Source organism: Gymnoscopelus braueri, assembly GCF_963280865.1.
Source record: "Gymnoscopelus braueri genome assembly, chromosome: 14".
Lineage (NCBI taxonomy): Eukaryota > Metazoa > Chordata > Actinopteri > Myctophiformes > Myctophidae > Gymnoscopelus > Gymnoscopelus braueri.
In genome coordinates, this window is record NC_137619.1 from 50,579,950 (window position 1) to 50,596,384 (window position 16,435).

General features: G+C 42.2%; 1 protein-coding gene across 1 annotated transcript in view; it reads right to left on the reverse strand.

The window, feature by feature from the left end:
- LOC308101100 (bifunctional heparan sulfate N-deacetylase/N-sulfotransferase 2-like) overlaps positions 1–16,435 on the reverse strand; it is a 55,522-nt gene that overhangs the window by 34,179 nt on the left and 4,908 nt on the right. The gene's annotated exons all lie outside the window — the stretch shown is intronic.

The window sequence follows — 16,435 nt, forward strand, 5'->3', positions numbered from 1 at the left end:
CAAATAGTTTTTTGAAAAAACTTGTGTTTCTATATCAGTGGTTCTCAAACATTTTCATGTCAAGGACTCCCAAAATTATATGTATTTGGCCGTGGACCCCCATCTCAAAATATTTTGTTCCAGGGACTCCCAGAAGCAAATATTTGAGTTACAAATGTTCGCTTTAAAAACATATATATTCAAAGATTTTCCTCAAATTTTCACGATTTCTCAAAAATAGCAGATCTACAAGCTCATAGCGCGGCACTCGGTGCCGCGCTATGAGCTTGTATATCTGCTATTTTTGAATAGCCAAAGTGTAAAATAATGCTTTTTTAGCTCAAATCAAAAAATGACACAGATGCGTTCCAGGTCTTAATGGGTTAAATTACAGTGCAGAAAAATAACAAAAACAATAAATGGCAACAGCAAACAGAAAGATTTTTAGCAGTGACTCAAAAGAACTGAGAGTTGTCCCCTGTCACTGCTCCTCCTACAGTTCGTCCAGACAGCCATGCGTCTCCTTCCGATACGCGTGACGTATCGAGGTCACCAGACAGTGAGGGGTTTCACTGGGAGGACGTGAACTAGAGATGCGCGGATCGCGGTTTTAGCCGCGGTTGCCGCAGTTAACCGCAGTTTGGGTGGATTTGGGTCAATCAAATATAATTATTAATTAATATTGGATAAACCGCGGGTGAAATAGGCCTATAATAGCTTTTAAAAAGCACTACATTTCACCGTGTGTGCGTTTGTAGTATTTTAATATTACGTCATTTTACACCAGGCACAAAATAGCCGCTCACTACATGTTGCTTTGCAGCCAGCCAGTGTTGCCAGGTTGCGAGAGAAATAAGCAGCCAGGTCTATGAAAACAAGCCAAAAACAAGTGCCAAACCCAAACAAGCCCAAAAGTCGCTTATAAAAAGCCGACATGGCAACAAAGTGGTTGAAAGCGAAAGTAACTTAATGAAGACGTGCGCTTGTTGTTACCATGGTTGTGGATTGTATACAGTCACTGCATCGCGACAGTGGTGAGTGACATATCGTTTATAAGAAAACTAACGTCAGGAAAATAACAATTATTTGGTGCGGTTGGTGCGGATCTATAAATAGGATGATATAATTACCGCGAATGGATGGTGGATGGATAATGAACTTGTTAACGCGGATTTGGGTGACAAAAAAACCCATCCAACCCAACGTGAACGCATAATGGAGGAACATTCTACATTACATTACATTAGTCATTTAGCAGACGCTTTTATCCAAAGCGACTTACAATAAGTGCATTCAACATAGGTAGGGAACGAAACTACTAATCACCAGACGTCTTAAGTGCATTTCCTGCAAAAACAAGCAACCAAGAGTATACCAAGCGCTAAGGTAAAAGTGCAATATATCACTTGCACTTTTGAGCTTGTAGATTGGCTATTTTCAAATGGACGAAATGTCTATAGGGTTGAAGTGGTTAATGTACAGTATGTTTTGAAATAATAACCAATCTACAAAGTAACTAGTAACTAAAGTTTTCAAATAAATGTAGTGGAGTAAAAGTACAATATTTGGATGTAGTGGAGTAGAAGTAAAACTATTGGAAATTGGAAATACTCAATTACTTTCCACCACTGGGGTGTGTGTGTGTGTGTGTGTGTGTGTGTGTGTGTGTGTGTGTGTGTGTGTGTGTGTGTGTGTGTGTGTGTGTGTGTGTGTGTGTGTGTGTGTGTGTGTGTGTGTGTGTGTGTGTGTGTGTGTCTGCGTGCGTGCGTGCGCGCGCGCGCACGTCAGCTTTTGTGCTTCTAGTGAGCAGTATTGCATGACATCTGTGATCTCAAGTGAAACAGTCTCTGATGTAAGCCAGTGTGAAGTCCTAAAGAATTAAGGTGGGTGTGGAGGGGTCATGTTCCTGCCCTCCTCCCTACTACAGGTTTGCATCCTCCGTGGTGAACGGTGGATTTACACAGCGAGCGTCTTTATCCAAAGCTCTTTACAATGTGCATTACATTCACACACATTCACACACCAACGGCAGAGGAAACCATGCAAGGCACCAGCCTGCTCATCACGAGCAGTGGTGGCAAAAGTACTCACCTTTTTTACTTAAGTAGAAGTCCGGAATTCAAAGTTTACTTGAGTAAAAGTGCAAAAGTATTGGTGTCAAAATCTACTTAAAGTACTCGTTATGCAGAATGTCCTATTTCACAAGTTTTCAATTGTATAAAAAATCTTTTGAAAATAGCAGATCTACAAGCTCACAATGCGTGCGTCGCACCGCGACGCACGCATTGTGAGCTTGTAGATCGGCTATTTTCAAATGGCCGAAATGTAATATAGGGCTGAAGTGAGTAATGAAGTACAAAGAAGTACAAATACCTCAAAATGTACTTAGTTACTGTGTGTGTGTGTGTGTGTGTGTGTGTGTGTGTGTGTGTGTGTGTGTGTGTGTGTGTGTGTGTGTGTGTGTGTCTGTGTCTGTGTCTGTGTGTGTGTGTGTTTGCGTGCGTGCAGCGTCTTTATCCAAAGCTCTTTACAATATGCATTACATTCACACACCAACGGCAGAGGAAACCATGCAAGGCACCAGCCTGCTCATCACGAGCAGTTAGGGGTTCATTGTCTTGCTCAAAAGGACTCTTTCTTTTCATTCATTCGGGTCAGGGTCACACAACGACGCTAACCCAGGGAGAGCAGGGCATCGAACCTGAGCCACTGTCCTGCGCTGCGTCCAGCTTGGTCGGGAGTTAGTCCAACGAACACGTTTGGTGGTGTTAGCGGCTGGGTACCTGAGTGGGGTGTGGGTGTTGGTTGCTGCACTAGCGCCTCCTACAGGTCGGTCAGGGCGACTGTTCAGTGGAACAGGGAGGAGTAGAATGTGTGTGTGGGGGTCCCTATGAACTCCCCACTGATGTCAGGACAGCAGAGTCACTGCCCATCTTTCGCCGCAGGCTGAAAACCCACCTCTTCAGGAAACACTACCCTTCCTCTCTGCCTGGCCTACTTGTTGTTAACTAGTTGTACGAACTCTTGTTTTATTTTTGTATTGTTTTATTGGATCTTGTTTAGTCGATACACTCATTTGTTTTAGCTCTTGCTCATTTGATTTAGCTATTTTGTCTCATCTGTTTAAGAAAGTAGGTAGCTGATATATTGCACTTTTACCTTAGCACTTGGTATACTCTTGGTTGCTTGTTTTTGCAGGAAATGCACTTAAGACTTCTGGTGATTAGTAGTTTCGTTCCCTACCTATGTTGAATGCACTTATTGTAAGTCGCTTTGGATAAAAGCGTCTGCTAAATGACTGTAATGTAATGTAATGTAATGTAGAATGTTCCTCCATTATGCGTTCACGTTGGGTGTTTTTTTTTGTCACCCAAATCCGCGTTAACAAGTTCATTATCCATCCGCCATCCATTCGCGGTAATTATATCATCCTATTTATAGATCTGCACCAACCGCACCAAATAATTGTTATTTTCCTGACTTTAGTTTTCTTATAAACGATATGTCACTCAACACTGTCGCGATGCAGTGACTGTATACAATCCACAACCATGGTAACAACAAGCGCACGTCTTCATTAAGTTACTTTCGCTTTCAACCACTTTGTTGCCATGTCGGCTTTTTATAAGCGACTTTTGGGCTTGTTTGGGTTTGGCACTTGTTTTTGGCTTGTTTTCATAGACCTGGCTGCTTATTTCTCTCGCAACCTGGCAACACTGGCTGGCTGCAAAGCAACATGTAGTGAGCGGCTATTTTGTGCCTGGTGTAAAATGACGTAATATTAAAATACTACAAACGCACACACGGTGAAATGTAGTGCTTTTTAAAAGCTATTATAGGCCTATTTCACCCGCGGTTTATCCAATATTAATTAATAATTATATTTGATTGACCCAAATCCACCCAAACTGCGGTTAACTGCGGCAACCGCGGCTAAAACCGCGATCCGCGCATCTCTAGTTCACGTCCTCCCAGTGAAACCCCTCACTGTCTGGTGACCTCGATACGTCACGCGTATCGGAAGGAGACGCGTGGCTGTCTGGACGAACTGTAGGAGCTTGTAGATCTGCTATTTTCAAAAGATTTTCATACATTTGAAAACTTGAAATGGGACATTCTGCATAATGACTTTTACTTTTGGTACTTTAAGTACATTTGATACCTGCAGACGAGGGACAAAGGACAATCTATCTCCCATCAGTCCTGAAACTGCTGATGTAGCCTGGAGGTGCAGCTGTCATTGGTACAGTACGGTACGGTAACAGTAGCAGTGCATGTGAGAAGCACACTATGCATTATATGCACAGTTTGTGCGACGACGCGCCTAACGCTACGACCTCCACAGCGCTAGCACACACAGTGTGTGTGTGTGTGTGTGTGTGTAAAGCTTGGTTTACACTTAGTGTGCGGCGGTGTTGCACACCGAACATCTCTGGCCGATCTAGCAGCAGCTATTTTCGGCTGATCTTCAAGTCCCCGGGCTTGTAGATCGGCTATTTTTGGTGCACGACACCCGTGGGCCAATTAAGAGCGCGCGCGCGCGCGCACACACACACACCTTGCGTCCACCACAGCACAGCAAACTTCAGGGAGATAGAGGAAGAGAGAGAGAGAGAGAAAATAAATGAGGGAGAAATGGAACGAGCGAGAGCAAGAGAGAGAGAGAAAGAGAGAGAGAGAGAGAGAGAGAGAGAGAGAGAGCGAGAGAGCGAGATGGCATGATGTTACAGGGTCACTCGTGTCCTTGGGACATGTTTACCGTCACCGTTTGTTTGCCTTGGTAATCACAGTAGCCTACCAAGAGAAAGGGTGTGTGAGCTTGCGCGCGCGTGTGTGTGTGAGAGAGGATGCTAGAGTTTGCTGACAGAGATAAGTTTTGTCCCTTCAGAGCGTGTGTGGCGGGTGTGTGGCGGGGGGGACCACAGAGACAGATCAGAGAGGTAATTCACATCTGATGACAGCCACCAGATCGGTGACAGGGCCAGCGCATGCAGCGTCTTTCAGAAAGGCCTTCAGGCAACGTGCTGCTGCTGCGGTTGCTGCATGAGGCAGGCCCCCCTGGCTGGCTGGCCCCCCTGCGCCTGGGGGGACGTGTTTTATTAAAGGTATTATCCAGTCAGAATGCTGCTGCTTTACGGACTATTAAGTCCAAGTTGATGAATGCGGTTCCGGCAGCAGCAGTGGACTCAGCAGAGGAGAGAGGATGTGAACTCAATGACAGCAGAGGCACAGGAACTGGAAAAGAGCTGTTTTTTGTGGTCTCTCCTAGGAAGTTTGGGGGAAAGTTCATAATCGCCTAATTGCAATATATTGAGATAATAGCAATCTTTTGTTTGCATAATCGTCATAACCATTTCCATGTTAACTCTTTCACTGCCAGAGTATACATTAATACACTCACCCACTGCCAGCGTTCACAGAAAATGTTGATCCATTATAATTCATCGTAGGGTCGTGTGTACACACAAACAGGATCTATGGCAGGATCTAAATCACCCGCGAGGTAACTTTCTATGTCGCAGGCACGCTGAAAACAGCATATTTTGTCAAAAATGCACGTCTTTCCCACCTCCCCAACTGGCCACAGAACATTTATATACATTATGATCGCTTGTCAGACTGTTGGTAAACACGAAGGGGATCACTGTTCATCGCGCAGAGAATAAATAAATAAACCGGAACTATCGCTTCGTTTGTTAGACCACGTTGAAAACAGGATGTCTCGCTGAATCCAGGGCTAAACAATGAACGAATGAATGAATGAATTATTTTATTTAAGTGTCATGCCACCTCGTGGCCCATCCCTCATGGGATTATATGACACCTTTTCAGACAGTTACAATATTCACAAAAATTGTTTCATATACTGGTTACCGGTATTGCTGATCATATACAACAATCACCGACTGAACAAAACAAAACAAAACATAAAATGATCTACATGTCTCCTACTGGCTGCACAATGCTTTTTTTCTAAACAAATGAACTCATGTTACAAGCATTTGCAGGAAACAAATAAACAGGAGGTGGACGGAGGCGGAAATGTTCGGTTGACGTTATTTCCGTATCCGTGTGAGTTACAGTGAAAGTGGTCACTCCGGATTAGAGATCACAGCGTAATCTTTTATAAAATAATTAAAAAATAATCGGACGGGAACTCCCATCCGTGGCAATGCGAGCCATTGCAGAATCTTGGCAAGGAAAGAGTTAAAAATTTTCATATATTTTCAAACATTTTCAAAAATAGTGAAAATAGCAGATCTGCAAGCTCAAACGTGCAGCGATTTGAGCTTGTAGATCGGCTACTTCCACTATGAATCTTTTTTTAAAAGTATAAAGTAATTAAAATGTTATTTGTCATATCTGGCCTGTGCACCTTTTGTTCACGGAGAAAAGCTGAGAAATGTCATTTTTATTCATACGATCCAATAATGTTCAACGACAGACACACAATTAAATCGTTCAACACAACTAGACAGGGAGTTAAAATGATTTTCTGCGGTTGTGGTAAGAAGATGAATGAATAAACCAGTCAATCTTCTATCTACATGATCTATCAATTCAAGGTCTGCCTGTCTGTCTGTCTGTCTGTCCTTGGGCATTATCTTGAGAAGCGCTCACTGGGATCGGCTTCACACTTAATTGGCAGGTGCCAAGAAGTACTCACGTTTTGTACTTAAGTAAAAGTACCAATACCACAATGTAGAAATACTCTGCTACAAATAAAAGTCTGGTATTCTAAATTGACTTGAATAAAAGTACAAAAGTATTCGCATTAAAATACACTGAAGTACTGAAAGTAAAGGTACTCATTTTGCAGAATGTCCCATTTCGCAAGTTTCTGAATGTATAAGAATTTAAATGCTTTAAAAATAGCAGATCTACAAGCTCACAACATGTCGGTTTGTAGATCTGCTATTTTCAAATAGCCTAAGTATGCATATGGCTGAAGTGGTTAATGTATGTTTTGTAATAATAATCCAAATCTGCAAAGAGGCATCTACAAGGCATGCGTTCGGCTTCTGTTTTTAATTTACACATGATTATTAATTATAATGGTTTACTACAGTGGTTCCCAAACTTTTTTAGCTCAAGACCCAAAAGTGACCCAAATAAGACGTTTGCCCGGGACCCAAACTAGTAAAAATATCAGATCTACAAGCTCACAACGCCTCGCTTCGTGCCGTGTTGCGAGCTTGCGGATCTGCTATTTTCTTAAACATTATTTTTTTAATGTATTTATGGAAATACTTATATTTTATTTCATGAAATACTTGTTTTTATTGTTTTCATTTTTTTTTATTGATGAAAAGGGTTAGGGTTTTTGTTTATGTAGGAAACGAAAAATGGGGATATTTACTCATGACCCATACAAATTGGTCCCCGACCCACTGTTTGGGAAACACTAGTTTTCAACCAGTGATCCGGGGACCACCAGTGGTCCTTGGTCGCGGCCAAACATATATTTAGGGGTCCTTGGCATGAAAAAGGTTGAAAGCCACTGGTTTACAATATAGACAAATCTAAGCTATAGCTCTGTGATTAACATCCATTGAAACTCTCCATGCATATCAGAGAGAATACGTGTGGCTGTCTACGCCCTCCCCAGCACACACACACACACACACAGCTATTCTCACACGGTTGACATGCCCCACATAGGGAAGGCAGGTACGAAAGTGGGAAGAAGAACAGAGCAAGGATGTAGAATACATAGATACTAAAATGAGCTTCTATGGAGGTGACTTTAACAAGCTGCAACTCTGCATCATCAACATATACTGTAGGATGCTGAAGGCATCCCGCCGTGGGAGCTCCTGAGGGGGCGCCCCGGGGGCCCCCCAGCAGGGTCAGCAGCGTTAGAAACCTCAGCAAAGTGTGTGTGTGCCGGAGAGAAGCTAGTACAAAGTGGAGGATACCGACGTGAGATAGCGACCAAGCTGGATGCACTGCTTCCCACATTCACACTGGTAAAAAAAGAAGAAGAAAAAAACATTTCTCGAGGGCAGAGATTTTCTATTCTCTTTGTGAACAAAAAAAATACAAAAAACAAGTTGCAGGTTTGTTGTGGAGTGGAGTGCGTGTCCCCCATAAACAGTGGTGTAAAGTAACTAAGTACATGTACTCAAGTACTGTACTTAAGTACCATTTTGAGGTATTTTTTACTTTACTGGAGTATTTCCAATTTTCAGTACTTTTACTTCTATTCCACTACATCTCTGAGGCAAATATTGTACTTTTACTCCACTACAATTATTTGACAACTTTAGTTACTAGTTACTTCGTAGATTTTGATTATTATTACAAAACATACATTAACCACTTCAGACCTATACATACATTTCGGCCGTTTGAAAATAGCCGATCTACAAGCTCACGATGCGACGCATTGTGAGCTTGTATAGCCTACTATAAAGCGAACATGTATGTATTAATGTGTATATGAATGTATTCATGTGTACACGGATATGGATATGAGGTCTAATTACTTCATACACTAGTGTGTGTATAAAGTGGTGTACCACACTTCATAGAACATGGTGTGCATTTGTGTGAGTTTGTGCATTCGAGCGTGCACCTCTGTGTGTGTGTGTGTGTGTGTGTGTGTGTGTGTGTGTGTGTGTGTGTGTGTGTGTGTGTGTGTGTGTGTGTGTGTGTGTGTGTGTGTGTGCGTTTGTGTGTGTGTGTGTGTGGACCAAACGTTCTCACAAGTATAGTAGAATTTCAGGAATAGACGGTGCGAGGACCATTTTCCTGGTCCTCGCAAGAAAAATGGTTGTTTTATGGTCTAATTTATTTTTAGAGATACAGTACAATTAGAAAAAGATTCAGGTTGGGGTTAGGATTAGGATTAGACATTTAGAGGTTAGGTTTAGGGGTCGGGGGTTGTCGATTTTCCCCGTTTAATACTTAGTTGTGCGGCGATGGCACACGCCGTAAAATGGCCGATCTACAAGCTCACAACGTGTCGCAGCTTGTATATCTGCTATTTTCCGACTTTAGACTTGAGGTTAAAAATGCCCCAAAGAAATCATAAATCAATCATAAAATTTGCTTCCTAAAATGTTGATGTCCTCGCAAGTATAGTAATACAAACGTGTGTGTGTGTGTGTGTGCGTGTGCGTGTGCGTGTGCTTTAGCGCTTAGCGCCAGTGCTTGCTGAGGTTGCACCCAGGGTGTTCAGGGGGAGGAGAGGATTAGTGCTCCATTAGCCACGTCTGATCTGTGTGCCGGTGCAGTCAGGCCCGGTCCGCTCTGCTCTGCCCGCGGCTTATTATGTCTGACTGCTACAGAACACGAGAGGAACCGAAGGCAGGATATGAAACATTAATACTTCCACTAAATAACCCTTTAAGACCTGGAACAAATCTGTGTCATTTTTTGATTTGAGCTAAAAAGCATAATTTTACACTTTGGGCTATTCAAAAATAGCAGATCTACAAGCTCGTAGCGCGGCACTGAGATTTTAGAAAAATCGTGAAAATGCGTGCAAATCTTTGAATATATATATTTTTAAAGCGAACATTTTAAACTCAAATCTTTGCTTCTGGGGGTCCCTGGAACACTGGAACAGCATCTTTTGAGATGGGGGTCTGCGGCCAAATACATGTCATTTTGTGGGTCCTTGACATGAAAAAGTTTGAGCACCACAGATAAAGAAACATACGTTTTTCGGCTTCAGGTCTTAATGGGTTAAGAGCTACAACCAACACCTATGCAGACTGCTGGTACATGTGCAACATGGCACCGTGGAAAAGCCAGAGACTTCACACAGTAGTGTAAAGTAACAAAGTACATTTACTCAGGTACTGTACTTAAGTACACTTTTGAGGATTTTTTACTTTACTGGAGTATTTCCCATGTTCAATACTTTTACTTCTACTCCACTACTTCTCAGAGGCAAATATTGTGCTTTTACTCCACTACAATTATTTGACAGCTTGAGTTACTAGTTACTTTGCAGATTTAGATTATTATCACAAAACATACATTAACCACTTCAGCCCACATTTCGGCCATTTGAAACTTAACTTAAGTTAACAAATAATTGTAGTGGAGTAAAAGTACAATATTTGCCTCTGAGATGTAGTGGAGTAGAAGTAAAAGTAATGAAAATTGGAAATACTCCGGTAAAGTCAAAATACCTCAAAACTGTACTTAAGTACAGTACTTGAGTAAACGTACTTCGAAACTTTACACCACTGCTAATAGGGAAAGTCGATTCAAATGGGCTTCACTGGCATGACAAAACATGTGTTTGCGTGACCCTGGGGGGATATTAATGTTGGCTCCTGGTACTATCTATCTGGGAACACAGACAACGACTAAACGAACGATTACAACTAGAAGTGGGAGCTTGTGGCTCCATTGAACTGCTGTTAAGTGGATAGTTTGACTTGGATAAAAAGCAGTGTTTGTTGTTGTGTTTTCTGTCTGGCTCTTTGCAGATAAGGGGCTTGTTTAACCACACGGCTCTGTGAGGGAGTAGAGTGGAAGAGATGGCTGCCAGGCTAACCATGGAGGAGGCTGGCTGAGACGTGGGCCGTATGCGTGTCCACACTAAGTGTCTTATAACCCATTGAAACCGGAAACGCATCCGTGTCATTTTAGATTTCTTTGGCTATTCAAAAATAGCAGATATACAAGCTCATAGTGCGGCACCGAGTGCCGCACTATGAGCTTGTAATCTGCTATTTTTTTAAAATTGTGAAAATTTGTGCAAATCTTTGATTATATATATTTTTAAAGCGAACATTTGTAACTCAAATCTTTGCTTCTGGGGGGTCCCTGGAACAAAACGTTTTGAGTTGGGGGTCCGCGGCCAAATACATATCATTTTGGGGGTCCTTGACATGAAAAGGTTTGAGAACCACTGGTATTATAGCAACATAAGTTTTAGGATTTAGAAGACATTTGTAGAATCCCCCAGAAGCAAAGATTTGAGTTACAAATGTTCGCTTTAAAAATATATATAATGAAAGATTTGCACAAATTTTCACAATAATTCACAATTTAAAAAATAGCAGATTACAAGCTTGTATTGTAGACCTGCTATTTTTGAATAGCCAAAGAAATGGCACAGATGCGTTCGGTCTTAACCAGGAAAGCATCCGTTTCTGTACTCAAGTACTGTACAATTTTGCAGTATTTTTACTTTACTGGAGTATTTACAATAAATATTCTACTTTTACTACGCAACAATTATTTGAAAACTTTAGCTACTATTTACTTTGCAGATATAAATGATTATATTATAAAACTTACATTAACCACTTCAGCCCTATTCTATACCTAGGCTATTTGAAAATAGCCGATCTACAAGCTCACAACGCGACGCATTGACAGCTTGTAGATCTGCTATTTTCAGACATTTTAGTACTTTTACTTTTGGTACATTTTGATACCAATACTTTTGTACTTTCACTCAAGTACATTTTGCATTCTGGACTTTTACTTGTAACAGAGTATCTCTACAATGCATTATTGATACTTTTACTTAGATAAGAAATGTGAGTACTTTTTCCACCACTGGATGAGCGGCACTCCTCTCCAAAAGTTGAACTATTTTCAGCTTGAGGCGCCCGGGGCGCTGCGCCTCAAAAAACACTGGATGCTGAGAGCGCTGAAACACTCTTGTCTCTTTACTAACGAACGCATGACAGAAAGTCTTTAGGTTAGAAATGCATGACAGAATGTCTGCATGCTAGAAATGCACGGTAGGCAGTCTTTACCATAGCAACGCAGGACAAAGAGGAGGCTGGCAGCTTGGCCAATGAAGACCTGAGGCCAATTCTACGAACGACTTGTAAAATCAGTGGTTCTCAAAGCATTTTCGTGCCAAGGACCCCCAAAATGATACGTGTTTGGCCGCGGACCCCCTGAAAATGTTTTGTGCCAGGGGGGCAGGGACCCCAAGAAGAGAAGATGTGTGTTAAACAAGAATTAATTGGATAACATATCCAATGTGAGAGTGTGTGTGAAAAATATCAATATATCAACCAATAACTCATACCAAATATCAACAACGTTTTAGAAACGGGAACAAACCGCAACCACCAGTCTTTACAAGCACCTTCACAGAAAAACGAGGGCAATGTCACTTACAATAAAGCAGACATGGCAACCAATCATGACGTGTCGCGAACCCTTTTTTACCAAACACGCCCCCTTTACACAGCCACGCCCCCACCGTATATATATATGAACAAAAAATGTCAAACAATTTCAAGATTTTTAAAAAATAGCAGATATACAAGTTCGCAGCGTGGCACTGAGCTTGCATATCTACTATTTTTGAGAACCACTGTTCTGAACCACACTGTTCTAACTAAGTCCCATGAGTTTTCTGAAAAACTTAAGCTGCTATTATATATATATATATATAGCTAAAATCTAAACACAGATGCTTTCCCGGTTTTAATGGATTAAAAAACAACAACAAACAACGGACACAGTCAGCCCCCCCCCCCCCAAAATACTGCAAACCTGCCACATTCTCCTGTCCCGGCGGAACGGATCGATAAACCCCTTACGGCCGTTAAATGTAATTTGAAAAGTGATCAAATCCAGTAGAGCTGATGTTAAACCAGGCTGGAGGCGAGGCTAAGTGCTTCAGGGGAGGAGATCCTTAATAATAAGCCAAACACACAAAAAGAGCTGCCTACTCCACTTTCCCACGGCCGCGGGGGGGGGGGGGAGGGGGTCGGAATTGTGCCTCTCAAATCGATCGGGTCTATTTTCTGATTAGACCACGCCCTGGGCCCGCACACTGCCGTTGCGCCAGCCTCCAGTGGAATCTAAATACACGTGTTGTTTTATTAGCTAGCTAAGCGGTTATGTCTGAAACATAACGGTATGCGTATTGCGTATAGCCCACCTGTCTCCAGGTGTTCAAATGAGCCTGTGAGCCGGAGGCCTTTTAACGAGTGTGGAACAATTATAGGCAGAAGTGGTCGCCATGGCGTCAGGATATGACTAACGTCCTGGTTAAGTGTTATAATGCTGTTCCATCATCTGCCTCCAGGACATCTCGGAGTCCTGGAGGCCGGTGACACATCTGCCATCGACCACGTCACAGAGAACCCACAACAAGCTAATTAAGTGCCGGGCAGACCTGCGGGCAGTGGAGGGCAAAGTATAGACTCAAGTAAATACTCAAATATTCAAGTACTTTTTTTTTTTAAATGTCAATGCATTGCTGCATTGAAATGTAGAACATGTCCTAATCAATGTAAGAGAGAGAGAGAGAGGTCCTCCGCTCACTCCTGCCCGCTCCCGCCCCCCTCTCTCTCCAGTGTTGCCATGTATGCTTATCATAAGGAACTTTGAGCTTGTTTCTCTGTAAAGTTGCTTGTAAATATTGGTAGTTGCTGGGTTGCGGTTTTGTTGGGGCTCGTTTCTGAAGTGCAGTTTCTTATTTGGCCTTGCTTCCTAAATGTTGTTTAAACCAGTGGTTCTCAAACATTTTCTGGTTAAGGACCCCCAAATTAATATGTATTTACCCCCCCCTCCCCATCTAAAAACATTTTGTGCCAGGGACCCCTATACCAGATTTGTGTTGTTATAACGTTTTTAAAAATTTCAAAATGTTTCACTTTTTATCAAGATTTTCTTTTAAAAATAGCAGATCTACAAGCGATGCGACCCATTGTGAGCTTGTAGATAAAATATGGCAACAGTGTCTCTCTCTCTCTCTCTCTCTCTCTCTCTCGCTTCCCCCCCTCCCCTTCTCTTTCTTCCCCCTCTCTCCTTTTTCTCTCCCTCGCTCACTTTCTTCCGGGCATCTCGAAAACTGCTGACGTGGGTTAAGTGTTGGCATTGCAAGCGCGGCGAGAAAACAGCCATTAAGGAGACATGGGTGATTGCCATGGGAACACTTGTTGTGGCGGATGGTTTTGTCACTTTGAATGAAAGGGCTTTTGGTGGGGGGGGGGGGGGGGGGTTGAGCCTTAATGCTATTTATTACTGTTGTTTTTGCACACGCACACGCACACACACACACAGACACACACAGGTTTATTACAGACAGTGGCAGGCTAATGGCTAAGCTAATGACTTTACTTGCGGGTAAAAGTATCAAGTACCACAATGTAGAAATCCTCTGTCAGGGCCTGTATTCACAATTTTACTTGAGTTAAAGTACAAAATGACCGACATCAAAATATATTTACAGTACCAAAGTAAAAGCACTCAAATCTTTCAAAAATAATTGTCTATAGCTTGTAAATCGGCTATTTTCAAATAGCCAAAGTATAGAAAAGCGCTTAAGTGGTTAATTACTATTATACAACAGGTAGTTCCGACCAAGCAATCTGATTGGTTGAAATAGCTTTCTAGCCGTGCTTCAAACCAGCATCATAGCACGGGCCTAATCACATGAATAAATCACTCCGCACTGCAGTCCGCACCTGCTTAGACCATATATGGCACAGCTGTGCTGTGACGTCACGCTGTCCCACGATAGGAAAACAAACAGACAGTACCCACCGCCGCCACCGGAGAACAAACAGCTACGCAAAATGGACTATGTTGTTAATTCTGACTTATTTGGTGGACTTACGGTTGATCAATGGTTAGAAGAGAGCACACTAAATCGCCTAAAATCCTATAATAAAAGGAATAACTGGAAAAAAAGTGTGCTTTATTTCAATGGTAACATCCATACTGTATAAATATCCTCCTGTGTTAAAGTAAAATTACTCCCATTTCGTTAACAGTCCAGTGTATGTTATACTTTATCGTACGAAGGTATCGCACGGCAAAAATAGCCGATCTACAAGTTCACAACGCATCTTGACGCGTTGTGAGCTTGTAGATCAGTTATTTTGGCCACGTAACACGATCGTACGACGGAGCATATAGCCTACTGGAATCAGCTGTGTTGATGAGACGATGACAGAGTGCTGCGCTGTTACAGGGACTATTTTGTCTCCGTCAAATAAACTCTTCTCTTTACAGGGAAACGGAAGCGAATTTTTTTTATTATGAATTGCCCCACAATATGAATACATTTGGATGTGTTTTGTTGGTAACTGTTGTATAATCGCAATATTACACTCGAGGGTGTGCTTTACCTTACATTATTAGCACTTCTGTGATCGCGGCGGAACTCGGCTTCGCCTCGTTCCTGACCGCATCACAGGCGTGCTAATAATGACGGTAAAGCACACCCTCTCGTGTAATATTGCTTAAATCTAATACTGCAAAGTAACTAGTAACTAAAGCAGTAATATTTGCCTCTGAGGTGTAGCAGTGGATAGAAGTATAAGGCACTGAGAAATGGGAAAAACTCACATAAATAACAAATAAATAAAAAAAAAGTACCTAAAAAGTGTGGTTAAATAAATGTACTTAGTTACTTTCCGCCAGTGCACACAAGCGATCAGGTTTATTAGCCGGTGGCAGGCTAATGGCTAAGCTAATGACTCTGGAGAGCCGTGCCATCCAGGGCTAATGAGATTCATCCTAATAAATGCTAGCAGTGTTGGCCCGTTAGAGGCCAAGTCGCACCTCCGACGGGCTCCTCTATCGGAAATCAATCTGCTCCATCGCCTGTCGTAAAAAACACAGCCTGGAAACAGAGCTGGGAGAAGCACTTTGATTTTAATTTGTTTTACTTAAAGGACCGCTTCACCCATTTTCAACGGAATCTTCATAGAACTGATCCTCAGTAATGCTCGTTTTAATATGGTCCCAACATTCTGTCTATTTCAGGGGTCTTCAACAGGGGGTCCGGGACCCCTATGGGGTCCTCAGAGACAGTGCAGGGGGGCCGACAAATCTTTGTGTGATAGACACTTTATTTATTTTTATCTTTACATTAACCACTTGAAAACTCGCTTCCTTATTCGGGTGGGAACATTAGCCGAAAATAGTAGATCTACAAGCTCACAACCCTGCAAAGAAGTTTGGTGCACAGTGAAAAAAGAGCAGACCAAGTACAGAGCCAAAGGTCAAGTTTACAAGTTTACACATTAACATGAACCCAATATGTAGTGGGGGGTCCCTGCTTCATCTCTCTCTCAGCTAAGGGGGTCCTTGGCCTGAAAAGCGTTGAAGATCCCTGGTCTATTTGGTCTGTGTCTCAGAGGAAGGCTGTACAGTTGAGAGACCTGCCTACCAGCACGCGTCAATAATGCAGGTTTTGGTCATTTCAACCAAAGATTGCAACCTTTTATTTCATTTTTTATTAAAACAATGTATCAACCCAAGAGCATAGAAAAAGAAGACAGTGCTCTTGCATTAATAAAAATGATAGTAATAAAAAAGCTGATCAAACCTGCCTACTGATGATGTCACTGGTAGACAGGACAGAAATGGTGCCATCTTATAATGAACATCAGTGAGGACCAATTATATGAAGACAGGTTGAAAATGGGTAAAGTGGTCCTTTAAGTAAAAGCAGCAATGCCACAATGCAGATATTATGGTGAATGTTCCCCCCAGAATAGGGATG